The sequence below is a fragment of the Pleurodeles waltl genome, chromosome 6 (assembly GCF_031143425.1).
Source record: "Pleurodeles waltl isolate 20211129_DDA chromosome 6, aPleWal1.hap1.20221129, whole genome shotgun sequence".
NCBI lineage: Eukaryota > Metazoa > Chordata > Amphibia > Caudata > Salamandridae > Pleurodeles > Pleurodeles waltl.
The window spans coordinates 1191011986-1191031638 of NC_090445.1; the positions used below are offsets into that span (position 1 = coordinate 1191011986).

Sequence of the window (19653 nt, forward strand, 5' to 3'; positions counted from 1 at the left end):
CCATTATGTCCAGAGACGCAGAGCCTCTTGACAAAGGGTCCACAACCCCACTCTGCCCTGCTTGTTGCTGTACCACATAGCAGTGGTACCAAAATCCAGGATAGAGGCTGAAACATCGGTATCATAACCATAATTTCCTGGGCTCGCTTTTCGGGACAGCTCTGATGAAGGTCAGTGTCTGAAAAGGAGTCCGGTGTGACTTCAGCATTTGCTGAGGGTCACTATTAATGTGTAGAAAGTTCGCCGTAGACTGAAGGTTGGAGACAACAGTCTGGGGCATGCTAGCTTTCAACAGCCAGTCGTCGGGGTAGGGAGAAGACTGAAACCCCTAACCTGCGCAGATGAGCTCGGACCACAGCCATCACTTTCGTGAACACCCGATGGGCACTAGTAAGGCCAAACGGGAGCACAGTAAATTGAAAGTGCTTGTGGCCTATCACGAATCGCAAGTCACGTCTATGGGCAAGTAGGACAGGTATGTGGAAGTACACGTCCTGCAATCCAATGCTACCAGTCTCCAGGGTCCAAGGCATACAGGACTTGAGCCAGGAGGAGCATACTGGACTTCTCTATCCTGAGGAAGAGATTGAGGGCCCGAGGTCTAGGACAGGACAAAGGCCCTTTTCCTTCTTGGGCACTAGAAAGTAGTGGGAATAACAACCACCACCTACTTCTGGCGCAGGGACCCTCTCTCTGGCTCCCTTGGCCAACAGAGCTGCGACTTCCTCGAGGAGAAGTGCCAAATGATCCTTTGCTAATCAGTCATAAGGTGGAGGTGTAGTCTCAAAGGGGAGGGAGTAGCCCCTTCAGAGTATTTGCCAAACCTACCTGTGTATCATAAGGCCACCATCGGTGCAACTGATCTGCCCAGAGAGACAGTCATGTCCAGTCCACAACGTATCGTGAACTTGGCCCTCTCATCAGAAGCTACTTGGGAAATGATGGCCTGGGCCTCCTCCGGAACTTACAGCTATACCTGCACAGCCATATTCCATAAGGAGTGGGTATAACGGCCAAAGAGGCATGCGGTGTTCTCGGACTGCAATGCCAGACGGGAGGAAGAAAATATCTTCTTCCCAAGCTGATCCAGTCATTTTGATTCCCGGTCCTGAGGGGCAGATGGATGACAAGGCTCTCAGGCGTAGGGTGTTGGGACAGGAATTTAGGGTTGTTCGGTGCAGATCGGTGGTGGCAGGTGATTGCCCTATTCACAGGAGCCCCATGTGCTGGGTCTAGACCAAGTAGGACATCCATGAGGGTTTCATTGAATGGTAAAAGGGGTTCCGAGGTGGAAGTCCCTGGCTTAAGCAACTTAGTCAGGTTAGAAAAACAAGGCCTCTCGAAAGGGGTGCATTCTTCCGGCTGAGGAGAAGCGAGAAGAAAAAATAGCGGCAGCCTTCCCATTCTTCTCAGAGCTCCTGAGGAGTGCATCGAGCACACCATCAATAACTGGAGGCAATAAAGTACTGGCGGCAGGAGACGGGACACTGCATGGAGAATGACATCGAATTGACCCCAAACCTCTTCCTTCCTGTGACTCATCTTTCAGATACCCACAACACAGATTGTTTATCCGAATGGCCATCTCTGGGGGGGGAGGGGGGAGGACTTACACTTATCTGCCTCCTTTGGCATTGTATGATACATCCTATCCACCTATTTTAGAGGTCCGTGAATGATATGGAAAATGTCACTTACCCAGTGTACATCTGTTCGTGGCATTAGTCGCTGCAGATTCACATGTTGTGCATAGTCCGCCGTCTGGTGTTGGGTCGGAGTGTTACAAGTTGTTTTTCTTCGAAGAAGTCTTTTCGAGTCCCGAGACCGAGGGACTCCTCCTCCTTTGTTACATTGCGCATGGGCGTCGACTCCATGTTAGATTGTTTTCCCCGCAGAGGGTGAGGTAGGAGTTGTGTATGTTAGTAATAGTGCCCATGCAATGGAATGAATAAGTATGTACCAACTAAGGTTTAAGTAATATATTTACAAAATGTACAAATGTTGAAGATAACTTCCAAACGGCTACAGGCTCCCGGGGAGGCGGGTGGGCACATGTGAATCTGCAGCGACTAATGCCACGAACAGATGTACACTGGGTAAGTGACATTTTCCGTTCGGTGGCATGTGTAGCTGCAGATACACATATTGTGCATAGACTAGTAAGCAGTTATCTCTCCAAAAGCGGTGGCTCAGCCTGTAGGAGTGGAAGTAGTCTGAAATAAAGTTCTTAGTACGGCTTGACCTACTGTGGCTTGTTGTGCGGATAGCACGTCTACCCAGTAGTGCTTAGTAAATGTGTGAGGCGTGGACCATGTGGCTGCCTTACATATCTCGTTCATTGGAATGTTTCCTAGGAAGGCCATGGTAGCGCCTTTCTTTCTGGTTGAATGTGCCCTTGGTGTAATGGGCAGTTCTCTCTTTGCTTTAAGGTAGCAGGTTTGGATGCACTTAACTATCCATCTGGCTATACCCTGTTTTGATATTGGGTTTCCTGTATGAGGTTTTTGAAATGCAATAAACAGTTGTTTTGTTTTCCTAATTTCTTTTGTTCTGTCAATGTAGTACATTAGTGCTCTTCTGATGTCTAATGTATGTAGTGCCCTTTCAGCTACGGAGTCTGGCTGTGGGAAGAACACTGGTAGTTCTACCGTTTGATTTAAGTGGAACGGTGAAATAACTTTTGGTAAAAACTTTGGATTGGTTCTTAGGACTGCCTTATTTTTGTGTATTTGAATAAAAGGTTCTTGTATAGTAAACGCCTGAATTTCACTTACTCTTCTTAGAGATGTGATGGCAATGAGAAATGCAACCTTCCACGTTAAGAATTGCATTTCGCAAGAGTGCATGGGTTCAAAAGGTGGGCCCATGAGTCTTGTTAAGACGATGTTGAGGTTCCATGAAGGAACAGGTGGTGTTCTAGGTGGTATAATTCTTTTCAGGCCTTCCATAAACGCTTTAATGACAGGTATCCTAAATAGTGAAGTTGAATGGGTAATTTGCAGGTATGCAGATATTGCTGCGAGGTGTATCTTTATGGAAGAGAAGGCTAGATTTGATTTTTGTAAATGTAGCAAGTATCCCACTACATCCTTTGGAGATGCATGTAATGGTTTAACTTGATTATTATGGCAGTAGCAAACAAATCTTTTCCATTTGCTTGCATAGCAGTGTCTAGTGGATGGTCTTCTAGCTTGTTTTATGACTTCCATACATTCTTGGGTGAGGTTTAAATGTCCGAATTCTAGGATCTCAGGAGCCAGATTGCTAGATTCAGCGATGCTGGGTTTGGATGCCTGATCTGTTGTTTGTGTTGTGTGAACAGATCTGGTCTGTTGGGCAACCTGACATGGGGTACTACTGACAGGTCTAGTAGTGTTGTGTACCAAGGTTGTCTTGCCCATGTTGGTGCTATTAGTATGAGTTTGTTTTGACTCAATTTGTTTACTAGATATGGAAGGCGAGGGAGAGGGGGAGGGGGAAAAGCGTACGCAAATATCCCTGACCAGTTCATCCATAGAGCATTGCCTTGAGACTGCCTGTGTGGGTACCTGGATGCGAAGTTTTGGCATTTTGCGTTCTCCTTTGTTGCAAATAGGTCTATTTGACGTGTCCCCCAAATTTTGAAGTAAGTGTTTAGAATTTGGGGGTGAATCTCCCATTCGTGGACCTGTTGGTGATCTCGAGAGAGATTGTCTGCTAGTTGATTTTGGATCCCCTGAATAAATTGTGCTATTAGGCGAATGTGGTTGTGAATTGCCCATTGCCATATCTTTTGTGCCAGGAGGCACAGCTGTGTCGAGTGTGTTCCCCCCTGTTTGTTTAGATAATACATTGTTGTCATGTTGTCTGTTTTGACAAGAATGTATTTGTGGGTTATGATGGGTTGAAATGCTTTCAACGCTAGGAATACTGCTAACAATTCGAGGTGATTTATATGCAGCTTTGTTTGATGTACGTCCCATTGTCCTTGGATGCTGTGTTGATTGAGGTGTGCTCCCCACCCTGTCATGGAAGCATCTGTTGTTATCACGTATTGTGGCACTGGGTCTTGGAAAGGCCGCCCTTTGTTTAAATTTATACTGTTCCACCATAGAAGCGAGATGTAGGTTTGGCGGTCTATCAACACCAGATCTAGAAGGTGACCCTGTGCATGTGACCACTGTGATGCTAGGCACTGTTGTAAGGGCCTCATGTGCAGTCTTGCGTTTGGGACAATGGCTATGCATGAGGACATCATGCCTAGGAGTTTTAATACCGTCTTTGCCTGTATCTTTTGTGTTGGATACCTGGCTTGTATAACCTTGTGAAAATTTTGAACCCTTTGTGGACTTGGAGTGGCTATTCCCTTTGTTGTGTTGATTGTCGCTCCTAAGTATTGCTGTGTTTTGCACGGCAGAATGTGAGATTTTGTATAGTTGATGGAGAAACAGAGTTTGTAGAGGGTTTGTATGACATAATCTGTGTGGTGTGAACACTTTGTGAGGGAGTTGGTCTTGATTAGCCAATCGTCTAGGTACGGGAATACGTGTATATGCTGCCTTCTGATGTGTGCAGCTACTACTGCTAGGCATTTTGTAAATACTCTTGGTGCGGTTGTGATACCGAACGGCAACACTTTGAATTGGTAATGTATTCCCTTGAATACGAACCTTAGGTATTTCCTGTGCGAGGGATGTATCGGTATATGGAAATATGCGTCCTTTAGATCGAAGGTTGTCATGTAGTCTTGTTGCTTTAGCAGTGGTAAAACGTCTTGTAGCGTGACCATGTGAAAGTGTTCTGATTTGATGTAGGTGTTTAGTGTTCTGAGATCTAGGATTGGTCTCAGTGTTTTGTCCTTTTTTGGTATTAGAAAGTACAGTGAGTAAACTCCTGTGTTTATTTGTGTACATGGTACCAATTCTATTGCGTCCTTTAGCAGTAATGCTTGAACTTCTAGTTCTAGAAGGTCTAAATGCTGTTTTGACATATTCTGTGTTTTTGGTGGGACATTTGGAGGGAGTTGGAGAAATTCTATGCAATAACCATGTCGGATAATTGCTAAGACCCAAGTGTCTGTTGTCATCTCCTCCCAAGATTTGTAAAACTGACTTAGTCTTCCCCCCACTGATGTTGTGTGAAGGGGTTGAGTGACTTGAGAGTCACTGTTTGGTTGCAGGGGTTTTTGTACTTTGAAATTTTCCCCGGTTTCTAGGGAATTGTCCTCCTGTATACTGGCCCCGAAAGCCTCCCCTTTGGTACTGTCCCTAGTAGGTAGACGGTGTAGATTGTGAGGTGCTGGCTTGTGTGGCTTGACCCCGAAACCCCCCTCTGAAGGTTGTTTTGCGGAAGGTGCCGAAAGTGCCTCTGCCCTGCGGGGAATAGAGTGCGCCCATGGCCTTGGCTGTGTCCGTGTCCTTTTTCAATTTCTCAATTGCCGTGTCCACTTCGGGTCCAAACAATTGTTGTTCATTGAACGGCATATTGAGCACCGCTTGCTGTATTTCCGGTTTAAAGCCAGATGTGCGCAACCATGCGTGCCTTCTTATGGTTACTGTGGTATTTATTGTTCTTGCCGCTGTGTCTGCTGCGTCCATAGAGGAGCGTATTTGGTTATTGGAGATGTTTTGTCCCTCCTCAACCACTTGTTTTGCCCGTTTTTGAAATTCTTTGGGTAGATGCTCGATGAGATGCTGCATCTCGTCCCAATGGGCTCTATCATATCGCGCTAGGAGCGCCTGAGAGTTCGTGATGCGCCACTGGTGTGCAGCTTGTACTGCGACCCTTTTCCCAGCTGCGTCGAACTTGCGGCTCTCTTTATCTGGAGGTGGTGCATCGCCTGATGTGTGCGAGTTGGCTCTCTTGCGAGCTGCCCCTACCACGACTGAATCTGGTGGCAGTTGTGAGGTGATAAAAACAGGGTCCGTGGGCGGTGCTTTATATTTTTTCTCCACCCTTGGAGTAATCGCTCTACTTTTGACAGGTTCTTTGAAGATCTGCTTTGCGTGCCTTAGCATTCCTGGAAGCATAGGTAGGCTTTGGTAGGAGCTATGGGAGGAGGAGAGGGTGTTGAAAAGGAAGTCATCCTCGACAGGTTCTGTGTGTAATGACACGTTATGGAATTCTGCTGCCCTAGCTACCACCTGTGCATACGCTGTGCTGTCCTCAGGTGGTGAGGGCTTGGTAGGGTACGACTCAGGACTATTGTCTGATACTGGGGCGTCGTATAGGTCCCAAGCGTCCTGGTCGTCTTGGCTCATGGTGGTATGAGCCGGTGAATGTGACGGAGTCTGTGCCGGTGATGTGTGAGTTACAGGTGGAGGAGAGGGTGGCGGAGTTACCTTCTTCACCATTTTTTGTGGTGTTTGTTCTTGTGTTTGGAACTCGAGTCGCCTTTTTCTCCTGATTGGGGGAAGAGTGCTGATCTTGCCTGTCCCACTTTGTATGAAGATCCGCTTTTGTGTGTGGTCTACATCAGTGGTCTGTAACTCTTCTTCAAATCTGTGTTTGCGCATTTGAGAGGACAGTGATTGTTCCTCTGTATATGAGCTGGCAGTTGGTTCGGTTGCTGGTCGTTTTGGCACCGAAAGTGTGTCTCTGCTTGTTTTCGGCTCCGAGGAGAATTTTTTCTTTTTCGGCGTCGAGCTTTCTCGGCGTCGATCTTCCTCGGTGCCGCTGTCTCTGCGTCGAGCAGCTTCGGTTCCGCTGTCTCAGCGTCTATCTTTTTCGGCAACACTTTCTCGGTCCAGAGATTGCTGCGTGCCTGTCTCTCGACACGAGTCGGACGATCTCGGCACCAGTTCGGCCTTTTTCGGTGCCGATGGACGGTCACCTACTTTATGGGTTGAGCCATGGCCTATTGGCAGTGGCGTCCCCTGGGCCTTGTCTGTTTTCTTGTGTGGTGCTTGCTTCGACGTCTTACTCACGGTTTCTTTGACGTCGAATTCCTCCGAGTCCGATTCATGGATGGAGAAGGCTTCCTCTTCTTCTCCTTGTCCCTCGAACTCTCGGTGTCCTGTCGGCGTGGACGCCATCTGCAATCTTCTGGCTCGCCGGTCACGGAGCGTTTTTCGGGACCGAAACGCACGACAGGCCTCACACGTTTCTTCCTTGTGCTCGGGCGACAGGCACAAGTTACAGACCAAATGTTGGTCTGTATATGGATATTTATTGTGGCATTTAGGACAGAATCGGAACGGGGTCCGTTCCATCAGTGTCGATGTTACACGCGGTCGGGCCGACCAGGCCCCGACGGGGGATCGAAATTACCCCGAAGGGCTACCGGAGCTCTTCACGATTCGGTGTCGATTCTATTCTTACCCGATACCGAGCAAAACAATACCGACGTAGTTTTCCGAAGTTAAGACTATCTTTCCGTCCCGAAACCCGGAGCATAAAGGAACACGTCCGAACCAGATGGCGGAAAAAATCAATCTAACATTGAGTCGACAAAGGAGGAGGAGTCCCTCGGTCTCGGGACTCGAAAAGACTTCTTCAAAGAAAAACAACTTGTAACACTCCGACCCAACACCAGACGGCGGACTATGCACAACATGTGTATCTGCAGCTACACATGCCACCGAATATATATATATATATATATATATAAAAATGAGAAGATGGCAGGGGGAAGATCTATAAAATCCTCTGGATGGGATGGTTCAGGACCAGAGTGCCCCAGAATTCCTGAGCTCAGGCTGGGCTTGTAACAAAGGGACACTAGTTGTCCTGGACAGATTTCCTAATACCACACTTTTTATTATTGCTTAGTGTAAGGAAATGGCTCCCTGTTGCAGTTACCCCCCACATTTTGCCTGATACTGACTTGACTGAGAAGTGTGCTGGGACCCTGCTAACCCGGCCCCAGCACCAGTGTTCTTTCACCTAAAATGTACCATTGTATCCACAATTGGCACAACCCTGGCACCCAGGTAAGTCCCTTGTAACTGATACCTCTGGTACCAAGGGCCCTGATGCCAGGGAAGGTCTCTAAGGGCTGCAGCATGTCTTATGCCACCCTAGGGATCCCTCACTCAGCACTGCTTGCCAGCTTGTGTGTGCTGGTGGGGAGAAAATGACTAAGTCGACATGGCACTCCCCTCAGGGTGCCATGCCAACCTCACACTGCCTGTGGAATAGTTAAGTCACCCCTCTAGCAGGCCTTACGGCCCTAAGGCAGGGTGCACTATACCACAGGTGAGGGCATAGGTGCATGAGCACTATGCCCCTACAGTGTCTAAGCAAAACCTTAGACATTGTAAGTGCAGGGTAGCCATAAGAGTATAGGGTCTGGGAGTCTGTCAAACACGAACTCCACAGCTCCATAATGGCTACACTGAATACTGGGAAGTTTGGCATCAAACTTGCCAGAATACTAAACCCACACTGGTGGCAGTGTTGGATTTATGAAAAAATGCACACAGAGGGCATCTTAGAGATGCCCCCTGTATTTTACCCAATTGTTCAGTGCAGGACTGACTGGTCTGTGCCAGCCTGCTGCTGAGAGACGAGTTTCTGACCCCATGTGGTGAGGGCCTTTATGCTCTCTGAAGACAGAAACAAAAGCCTGCTCTGGGTGGAGGTGCTTCACACCTCCCCCCCGCAGGAACTGTAACACCTAGCAGTGAGCCTCAAAGGCTCAGGCTTCGTGTTACCATGCCCCAGGGCACTCCAGCTAGTGGAGATGCCCGCCCCTGGACACAGCCCCCACTTTTGGCAGCAAGTCCAGGAGAGGTAATGAGAAAATGGCCAGTCAGGACAGCCCCTAAGGTGTCCTGAGCTGAGGTGACCCCTGCCTTTAGTAATCCTCCATCTTGATTTTGGAGTATTCCCCCAATAGGAATAGGGATGTGCCCCCACTCCCCTCAGGGAGGAGGCACAAAGAGGGTGTAGCCACCCTCAAGGACAGTAGCCATTGGCTACTGCCCTCCCAGACCTAAACACACCCCTAAATTCTGTATTTAGGGGCTCCCCAGAACCTAGGAAATCAGATTCCTGCAACCTAAGAAGAGGACTGCTGAGCTGAAAAACCCTGCAGAGAAGACGGAGACACCAACTGCTTTGGCCCCAGCTCTACCGGCCTGTCTCCCCCACTTCTAAAGACACTGCTCCAGCGACGCTTTCCACAGGGACCAGCGACCTCTGAAGCCTCAGAGGACTGCCCTGCATCTAGAAGGACCAAGAACTCCCAAGGACAGAGGCTCTGTTCACCAAAGATTGCAACTTTGCAACAAAGAAGCAACTTTGAAACAACTTGTGTTTCCCGCCGGAAGCGTGAGACTTTGCACTCTGCACCCGACGCCCCCGGCTCGACTTGTGGAGAACAATCACTTCAGGGAGGACTCCCCGGTGACTACGAGACCATGAGTAGCCAGAGTTGACCCCCCCCTGAGCCCCCACAGCGACGCCTGCAGAGGGAATCCTGAGGCTCCCCCTGACCGCGACTGCCTGCTTCAAAGACCCGACGCCTGGTAAAGACTCTGCACCCGCAGCCCCCAGGACCTGAAGGATCCGACCTCCAGTGCAGGAGCGACCCCCAGGTGGCCCTCTCCCTTGCCCAGGTGGTGGCTACCCCGAGGAGCCCCCCCCCCCCTTTCCTGCATCGCTGAAAAGACCCCTTGGTCTCCCATTGATTTCTATTGCGAACCCGACCCCTGTTTGCACACTGCACCCGGACGCCCCCGTGCCGCTGAGGGTGTACTTTTTGTGTGGACTTGTGTCCCCCCGGTGCCCTACAAAACCCCCCTGGTCTGCCCTCCGAAGACGCGGGTACTTACCTGCTGGCAGACTGGAACCGGGGCACCCCCTTCTCCATTGAAGCCTATGCGTTTTGGGCACCACTTTGACCTCTGCACCTGACCGGCCCTGAGCTGCTGGTGTGGTAACTTTGGGGTTGCTCTGAACCCCCAAAGGTGTGCTACCTTTGACCCAAACTTGAACCCCGTAGGTGGTTTACATACCTTCAAAAACTAACAAACACTTACCTCCCCCAGGAACTGTTGAAAATTGCACTGTGTCTAGTTTTAAAATAGCTATATGTCATTTATGTGAAAACTGTATATGCTATTTTGCTAATTCAAAGTTCCTAAAGTTCCTAAGTGAAATACCTTTCATTTAAAGTATTGTTTGTAAATCTTGAACCTGTGGTTCTTAAAATAAACTAAGAAAATATATTTTTCTATACAAAAACCTATTGGCCTGGAATTGTCTCTGAGTGTGTGTTCCTCATTTATTGCCTGTGTGTGTGTACAACAAATGCTTAACACTACTCCTTTGATAAGCCTACTGCTGGACCACACCACCACAAAATAGAGCATTAGAATTATCTCTTTTTGCCACTATCTTACCTCTAAGGGGAACCCTTGGACTCTGTGCATACTATTCCTTACTTTGAAATAGTGCATACAGAGCCAACTTCCTACACTTAGTTAGAGTTTATGTTTTTGGGAGGGCTACTTGGGGCGGGGTTTCTGACCCTCTTGGTAAAGGGTATGCTGGGAGGTCTTGCAGCCACTGCCCCAGGGTGGGGGGAGTTTGCAGGAATGGAACAGAGTTTTCATCCCTAAGGCAGTTAAGGGTTTATGATGCACTTTTTCAACCATTGCAAATTGTTTTTTGTTGTTGGTAGCAGACCGGATATGACACAGCTATATGTCTATTGGGGGAAGACTACCAACTGGAGAAGTTTGCGCCCCCGCATCCTTCCTATGCACCCCACATGATAGAGAAGGCTATACCACTATCTATCTACATATCACGGACTTAGGAACTAGCTATAAAATATTAACATGGAATGTGTGAGGCCTTAACCCTACTAAGCGAAATAGGGACCACGCCTTTCCAAGATGCTACGGGGTGGCTATAGCTCTCTTGCAGGAAGCACACCTTTGGGAGCACTGTATTAAATACTTGCAGAGAAGATGACGAGGACAGTTTTTTGCAAAATCCTATTCAAGGTGTGCAAGGGTTCACTCATCTGGGTGGCTTCGGGAACCCCCTTTAAAATATACAGATCGTTAGTCAATAGGGGGGCGCACTATGTCATACTGGAGGGATCGTTGGATGCTCATCATATTTGCATTGTTAATGTTTATGGTCCAAATACTGATGGAGATTTTTGGGGTTCATTGTTGGGGACGGCCCAGATTTCGCCCTCCACTGAAATAATTATGGCAGGAGATTTTAAATTAAATGGCAGGGTATCTCTCTGACCACTCCACACTTCTTGCTACTTAAACACTTAAGAGACAGCCCCCTGGGGTGCCCTTGTGGTATCTACAATCATAACCACTAACTGATCACGCTTTCCAAGCAACAATCCAAGAGACATTAACACAATATTTCAATGAGAATAGGCATACTGCTGGGAGTCGAGCAACTGAGAGTGATGCTATGAAGGTGGTCCTCCGGGGGGTCTGCATGGCTACCTTGGTGGGTGTATGTCAGGTGCTTGAGAGGGAGATTTCAGATCAAGAAAGGGAACTTGTGAAACTGGGGTCTGGGCTTCCGGAGGCAAGTCGCTTATGGTGAAATGGGAACAATTAAAACATACACTGAATGGTCCTTGGCTGCAACTAGATACACATAACAAAACAGCCGCCCATAGACTGTGGTACCTGGAGGGAGATAAAGCAGAGAGGATGCTGGCCCACTTAATCAAAGCTGAAAAAACACTTGGGCCAATATTGTCCGTACGGAACCAAGAAGTACAGGAGGTCTACACCCAACAGGCCATCAATGGGGTCTTTCTGGTTCACCTAATGGGATATACACCCACCTGAAAAATGACACTGATGAGAGATCTAGGCAAACATACCTGCATTCCCTACCTCTAAGAACAGTTTCAGAAGAGGACCTTAAAAACCTGGGGGCCCCGGTTCGTAAAGTGGCAATCTTAGAGGCTATCAAAAAACGAAAGTCAGCCAAAGCCCCCGGGAGTGATGGCTTGCCATCTGAGTTTTATAAAGCATTTGAGGGAGGCTTGGCGGAGAGACTCGTGGAGGTGTTTGCAGAGGCGTATAAGGCGAGGCGACTCCCTCAAGCTATGACGGAGGCACTCATTACAGTGATACCTAAACCCGGCAAGGATCGGTTGAATGCTGGTTCCTCCGGGCCAATATCGATGCTTAACATTGAAATTAAGATTCTAAACAGCATCCTACAGCGTGTCTGCTTCCGTGCCTCCCAGCCCTTATCCACAAGGACCAATCGGGGTTTATTCTCACAGAAAACCCCTCCATAACCTGCACATGTGGTCCTCGACCCGCAGCTCCGACAGGACAAATACACTTTGGCCCTTCTGGATATTGAACAGGCATTTGACTCCCTCAACTGGGACTATGTCTGGTCTGTGCTGTGAACAATGCATCTGGGCCACCAAATAATCCAGTGGGTCAAACTACTATAAACTGAGCCCAGAACTAGGTTCTGCACTGGCAGATGTGTCTCAGAAGAAACTGTATTACAAAGAGGCACCAACCAAGAGTGTTCCCTTTCTCCCTTAATATTTGCAATAGCTATGGAGCCTCTGGCGTATAGGCTCCATCAAGTACTACAGGGATGGGGTATTCAGGTGGGTCTTCAGGAGCATATAGTCTCCTTATATGCAGATGACGCATTGATTTACCTCCAACGTCCCGATATGTCGGTCCCTATAATGTTAAACGTTATGGACGAATTTGGAGAGGTGTCTGGCCTGTGAGTCAATACAAAAAAAGTCCACCTTGTCCCTGCTTGGACTGCTGACAGGTACAACCCTCGAAACACTCCCCAAAGCTGCACTTCCATGGGTGGAAGACAAGGTCAAATACTTAGGCTTGTACATAAAGCAGGACCAAGACCTATTCTACGATAATAATATGGCAGGAGTCATGACGGGACTGGGATCTTCTCTGCGCTGTTGGAACCCACTTGTGCTATCACTAATGGGGAAATCGTGAAGATGGTCATGTTACCGAGATGTCTCTACATTATGCAAGGCTCCTACTTTGAAATTCCATGGGAGGTGTGCAGAGAGCAGGACAAGATCTTGGTAGAACTTCTGTGGCAGGGTAAATTATGTCGGGTCAGCCTGGCCACCCTGAAGCGAGAATAGGCAGGGGGAGTGTCAGAAGCTGACCTGGTGTGTGGTGGGTACCTAAGGTAATTACACCTTATACCAGGCATCCCCTATTAGTGCAGTGTAGGCAGTGTCTAGAAGCCAGGCTCTCAGGAGGTAGCTGTGAATGAGCTGCCAAGGCTTATCTAGGAGACATGCAAAACTCATGAAATACCACTGTAGTCACACAGCACTTAAATACATGAAAGGAAACACTCAGTGTTGCAAAAAATAAAGGTACTTTATTTTAGTAACACAAATACCAAAAAGTACTAGAGAGGCAGCCCTCCAATAGGAAGTAACACACTAGATGTGTAAACTAGTCATCAGGCATAAAAAAAATAAAAGAAAATAGTACAATTAGCAATAGGCAATAGTGACCCTAGAGGAAGCCCAAACCATGTACTAGAAAAATGGAAAGCAGATGACCACCTAGGTAAGTGGGATGTGTAGAGGGGAGCTGGAGGAACTAGGAAACCCCAAAGGTAAGCACCACAGTGCCTCTCAGCGACCAGGAAGAAAGGAGTAAGTTCAGGAAAATCCAGTAAACCACCCAAAAGGACGAAAATGCAACACCCAGACAAGACTGCAAGAAACTAGGAGTAGATTCCTGAAGAGGAAGACCTGTGGAAGAAAGGGACCAAGTCCAGAAGTCATTGAAGTGGCTAGTGGAGGCAGGAGCCACTACCCACCAGTCTGTGGTTGCAGGAGTTAGCAGAAGGTAGGACGAAGACGGTCAGGAATGCAGCCTTGCAGCAGGTGAAGAGTTCCTAGAGGATGCAGTCGACGGCCCACGCCGGATGGATGACTGCAGTCGGTCAGTGGTGTGAAAGAGCCACCAACAAGGCTTGGCAGAGGCAGAAGTCTCAGTGAAGCAAAAGTGGAGCTGCAGGGAGGACCAGCAAGGTCCAGGAGGACTCAACCAATGGGGGGAGAGGGGGGGGGGGGGGGGGAGTCCATGGGAGACCCTCAGCAAGGCAGACAGTCCACAGAAGAAAAGGCACCCCCCACAGGTGGACGAGGAACCAGGAGACGCAGAGGAGCCCATGCAGCACAACTGGAGAAGATTCCCAGGCTGCAGTAGAAGTACGCAGAGGGCTGTGCGTCGCAGGGAAGTGTGCTAGGGGATGAGACGTCACATAGCCTGAGGATCCCTTGGAGGAGATGCAAACAAGCCTAGGTAGCTGCAGGAGATGCAATGCACGGGGTACTGTCATGCGTGGGAAGGCAACGGCTTACCTCTACCTAAATTGGACAGCTGGCAGGAAGGATCAAGAGGACTACTCCAGACCACCGCCCATGATGCAGGATCCAGCAGCCCAAGATTAGAGGAGATCCACGCTGTTGGTCGTTGTTGCAGTTGGTGCCTGCGAGTGCAGGGGAGTGACTCCTTCATTCCAAGCAAGATTCCTTCTTCCTTCTTGTGCAGACTGAAGACTTGCCGCCCTCAGAGGATGCACAGCCGGGGAAATGTTGCAGAAGCTGGAAGGAGCTGTAGAAACAATGCTGCAAGCAGAGTCTTTGTCGTGGATGCAGATTGTCAGTTCCTGGAGGGTCCAGTCGCAGTTCCTGGAGGGTCCAGTTGCAGTTCAAGTGACCAGAAGTCTAAGTAGAGGTTGCAGAGGAGTACTGCTGTAATCTTGCAAGCTGAATCTGAGGACCTACCCAAGAGAGAGACCCTAAATAGCCCTGAAAGGGGGATTGGTCACCAAGCTGGGGGACCCACCTATCAGAAGGGGGCTCTGACGTCACCTGCCTGACCTGGCCACTCAGATGTCCCAGAGGTCCCTGCTCACCTTAGATTCAAGATGGCAAAACCCAGGGACCTTCTGGAGGAGCTCTGGGTGCCACCCCTGGGGTGGTGATGGACAGGGGAGTGGTCATTCCCCTTTCCTTTGTCCAGTTTCACACCAGAGCAGAGACTGGGGCTTCCTGAACGGGTGTCGACTGGTTTATGCAAGGAGGGCCCCAAAAGTGCCCTTCAAAGCATACCAGTGGCTTGGGGAGGCTACCCCTCCCAAGCCATGCAACACCTATTTCCAAAGGCAGAGGATGTTACCCCATCTCCCAAAGGAAATCCTTTGTTCTGCCTTCCTGGGCTTGAGCTGTTCAAGCAGGAGGGCAGAAACCTGTCTGAGGGGTGGCAGCAGCTTGGGCTGCCTGGAAAACCCCAGAAGGCTGGTAGGAGCAATGCTGGGGGTCCTCTAAGGAGCCCCCAGAGTGCATGGAATCATACTTCCAATACTGGCAACAGTATTAGGGTATGATTCCGACATGTTTGATACCAAACATGCCTAGGTTTGGAGTTACCATTAAGTAGCTGGACATAGGTAGTGGCCTATATCCAGTACACGCATAAAACGGTGTCCCCACACTCACACACGAAGTCCAGGAAAATTGAACTGAGTTCGTAGGGGCACTTCTGCTATGGCAGGAGTGCCCTCACACAGGTACTTTGATCCTGCTCTCTGAGCTAGGGCCTGCAATAGGGGTGACTTGCAGTCACCTGGTGCAGTGACCTGTTTTGAAAAGGGTGCATGCACCCTTTCACGCAGGCTGCAATTGCAGGCCTGAAGATACACTGTGCATAGGCTCCCCATGGGTGCCATAATACATGCTGCAGCCCATGGGGATCCCCCAGGCACCCCCAATGCCTTGGGTAACTAGGTACCATATACAAGGGACTTACATAGTGGCACCAGTAAGTCAAATGTGGGGTGTAAGTGGTTCAAGTAACCAAGTTTGAAGGGAGAGAGCATAATCACTGGGGTCCTGGTTAGCAGGATCCAGTGAACACAGTCAAATGCACTGACAACAAGCTGAAAATGGGGGTAACCATGCCAACAAAGAGGGTACTTTCATACAGGGAGGTTTGGACGTCCCAGACCTGGATCCGTACTACTTTGCGGCTCAGCTCCAACATGCTATCTCCTGGTTAGATGGGGAATGTAACTGGGAGAGACGACTATTAGAGGGATCGCACTAAGGTCACCAATTGGGGGAATCCTTGCTGATGGAACAGGAATACCCAAACACCTCCCACATTTAACAGGCCTAATGTGTCGGATAAGTGAAAGAATGGTAAAAACAGCCCTGAAGCAAACCCCCTTGGCCCTAGATTTAGATATATGGATAATATGGTTTAGGCGCATAGCCCAAGTGATGACAACGGATAAATGGCAGGAGGAGGGCTGTATAATGCTAGTGAATCTTTATGCTAATGGCCGCTTTATATCCTATCAGGAGGCACAAACAAGCTTTCAATTGAAAGGGGGACAATTTCTCCAATATGCTAAAATATCTCCCACAGATCGTCACTTAAGGCCTACATTCCCCAAAGCACTAGATCCGACCTGAACAATGGTCACACTCTTAGATTTGTCTGGGGAAGGCGAGCCGTTAAATGCTTATATCGTGCTCTTAGAACGGAACGATGCCAGCAGCCACTTGGGGTTGAGGAGGTATGGCAGCAGTACAGTGTAGAACAGATTTCTCCCAACGGGCAGACTAAAACACATGAAGGGGTCCAAAGAATGGCCCCGTTGGCTAGATTTAAATAAATTCAGTATAATAGTATTCATACATCTTTCCCCAGGTCACCTCAACCGCATCAACCCCTCCAGATCTGGGTCCTGTCCTAGGTACAGGTCCTCTGCTGTGAACTTTGTCCATATGATTTGGTACTGCCCAAAAATGTCTGAGTTTTGGACCCAGATCTTAGCACACCTGAAATTGGTGACAGGTTGTGACGTTCCCTTAACTATTAAAAATTGTATATTGGGTCACCTTACAGAAAACCCCAAAAGAAAACTCACTAGATGATATACGATCTTGGGTCTGGTGGTGGCTAAAAAAAGACGCATTGCCATACACTGGGCTCAGCCCTCACCTCCACACACTGCCCAGGCCTGAAGGAATGATCTTCTGGAGTGGGCAGGTGCGTAGGAGGCAAACCTGAGGTAAACTAGAATTGATGTGAAAGCAGAGGAGACACTGAGGGCTTGGGTGGCCATGACCCAAACATTACTACATATTGATCTACAAGGTGAAGATGCTACACTACAACTAGCCTCAGACTTCCATGTATCAAAGCTTAATCCTATTTAATTACTAAGGCATTTACCTGGGAAGATGGTGGCTGCCTTCCTAAAGCACACAGTAGTCAAGGGGTGGGGGCAGGTGGGGGATTGCGTAGTATACTCTAATAGGTAGAAGATACCACGGTCTGGGGTTATTAGGTTTGAGGATTGTTTCACTGTCATGAAAAAAAAAAATGTTGTTGATATTATACTGCGATCTTTCATCTATGTAAATGTTCCGGAACTACTGTATGTAAGAAAATTCTGAACAACAATACAGAAATAATTTTTTTTTTTTTAAACTCAGGTTAGTCGTGACCACCATAGAGGGAAGCTCAAGGCCAAGGACCTCAGCCACCCTAGTGACCACCATGAAATATGACGCTCCCTCTTCCGTAGCCACAGTAGGGGAAGAAAACATGCCAGCGTCTGGAGAAGTATCCAGACCACTAGCCTTGCCCTATTCCTTTGCCCATTCCAAATCAAGATTGTCTAGCTGGTATTCTAGAGGGTCCAGCGACCCCTCCAAATTTTCCCCGTATCAGTTCCCCTTAGTAAAGAGGGTAAGGATCCAACCTGGGGTGAGTAGACCCCATCGGACACTGATCCAGCGTTGAGTGATGCCATTCAGGCTCCGGGTCATTGGGAATACAGACTTGGCCGACTTCGATTGTGGGCCCAACCGACGTTGGGAGCATCAACTTGTTTACCGGTACCGGCGGAAGGACACATTGGCACAACCTGCATCAGCATGGATCCGATGATGGATCCGGAGGGGCCCTCAGTGGCCAGGGCCAAAGCAGCTAACATGGAAACCAAGAGAACCCCCCCCTTTTGACCCCACAAGGCCCGAAAGTGCCGCAGGGGAGGGGTTGAGGGGGGGGGGGTGGGGGGGTGAGTCTGCCCAAAGAGAAGGCACATGGCCTTGTAAAACTCTCAGTTGGGAAGGGTGGCTCCAGCTCCCGGAAAGTCGGGAGGCGCAGAACTGACTCAGAAGCAGGCTCTACGGACAGAGGCCTACAGCATCGACGCTCTTCCTGCATCGCATCGGCCAAGCGACAGGGCAAAGTCAAAGAACGTTTGGCCTGTTCGACTTCTTTTTGTTGTGACCCAGCTGTCCCGAGAACTTAAAGTGGGATGCCGAAGAGTGGTGACAACTCCGCGAACTGTCTTGTGACCTGCCTCTCGAACGAGACTGGGAGCAATGCGGAGTCCAGTGCCGGGACGCCATGAGTTTCAGGGACAGCTCCCTCAAAGCCTTCTGGTTCATGGCCTGGCCTTGCTCCAGGCACCACAAGCACACAAGGTGCAAATCCGTCACCGACATCATTTGGTGACAGTAGTCACACAGCTTAACACTGGTCTTCTGTGACATCCTCAATGCACCAAAATGTCACAAATCACAAAACGGGCAAAGTTGGTAAAAACAAAATTACTAAGGGTATCTCTCTCCGGATCTGCGCATAGGCTGGCGCGGAAAGAAAAGAACTGACCTCAGCCTGCCGGGGTGGCGCCTAGATATGACCGTCATCACAACGACCCAAACAACGCATGCAGAGTCGACCGACTCCACCTGCTGCGCGCAAGGATACTGCTCAAAGAAATATCTCCGGGTCTAGTCTGACGCCGAGGGAAATTCTAAGGTAAGGAATCTGCAACAAGAAGTCTCTATCAGATCAAACATTTCCACTGATATGTAGGCCTTCAATGGCTGAAGACGATAGTAAAGATCTTTAAAAAGAAATTTAAAAAAGCCTTAATAAGATTTTTGAAAAATGTCCGGACTTTTGGTCATTGTTCGGTGTAGTTCTGTTGTGATTTAAAAATTGCAAATTTTTCCAAATAATGCTTTAAAGCAATTTTAAAATTCATAACATTTACATGCTTACGGGCTTAATGACGGAAAAATAAATCTTAAGGCTGCAGATATACAATGGAACATTTTGAGCTTGCAAACATCATCATGAGTCAAACAGTTCCCCGTGATCAATGACTAAAACAGAATATTTTTTTTTTTTTTTTTTTTTTTTTTACACAGTGTTTTCAGGGCCGAAAAAAAGATGCAGCATTAGTACGCATATTATCATCAAGAATAGGTTCACACTGTAAACCAAGCTAAATAACTACTTAACATAGCTCCTGTTAAAGAATATCAATGTATCATTTCCTTCTAAAGATCAACTGAAAAAAAACTTTGCAAGACAAGCTTAATATTTATTGATCTTTCAAATTTGAGCATCAGAAAACAATTTCAGTGGAAATGGCTCTCATGCGCACAGACCTCCTTGGACGTTTACACAATGCACTCCAATTTATTTTGTTGGTGGGTGTGTGAATGTCTATCTGCTGCAATGTTTAACCACAGTGGGTACAAAACATACAATAAGACTTGTGGCACCAAGCACTGACAGATACGCTCACCTATGTTTAGGAAAAACATGACTAAGACAAGTAAATTTTTAATTGCAACCAGATACCTCCAAACGGCATGAATGAAAT

At 48.3% G+C, this 19653-nt stretch overlaps 1 protein-coding gene across 2 annotated transcripts in view; it reads right to left on the reverse strand.

The window, feature by feature from the left end:
• TM9SF3 (transmembrane 9 superfamily member 3) overlaps positions 1-19653 on the reverse strand; it is a 343971-nt gene that overhangs the window by 226396 nt on the left and 97922 nt on the right. The window lies entirely within an intron of this gene.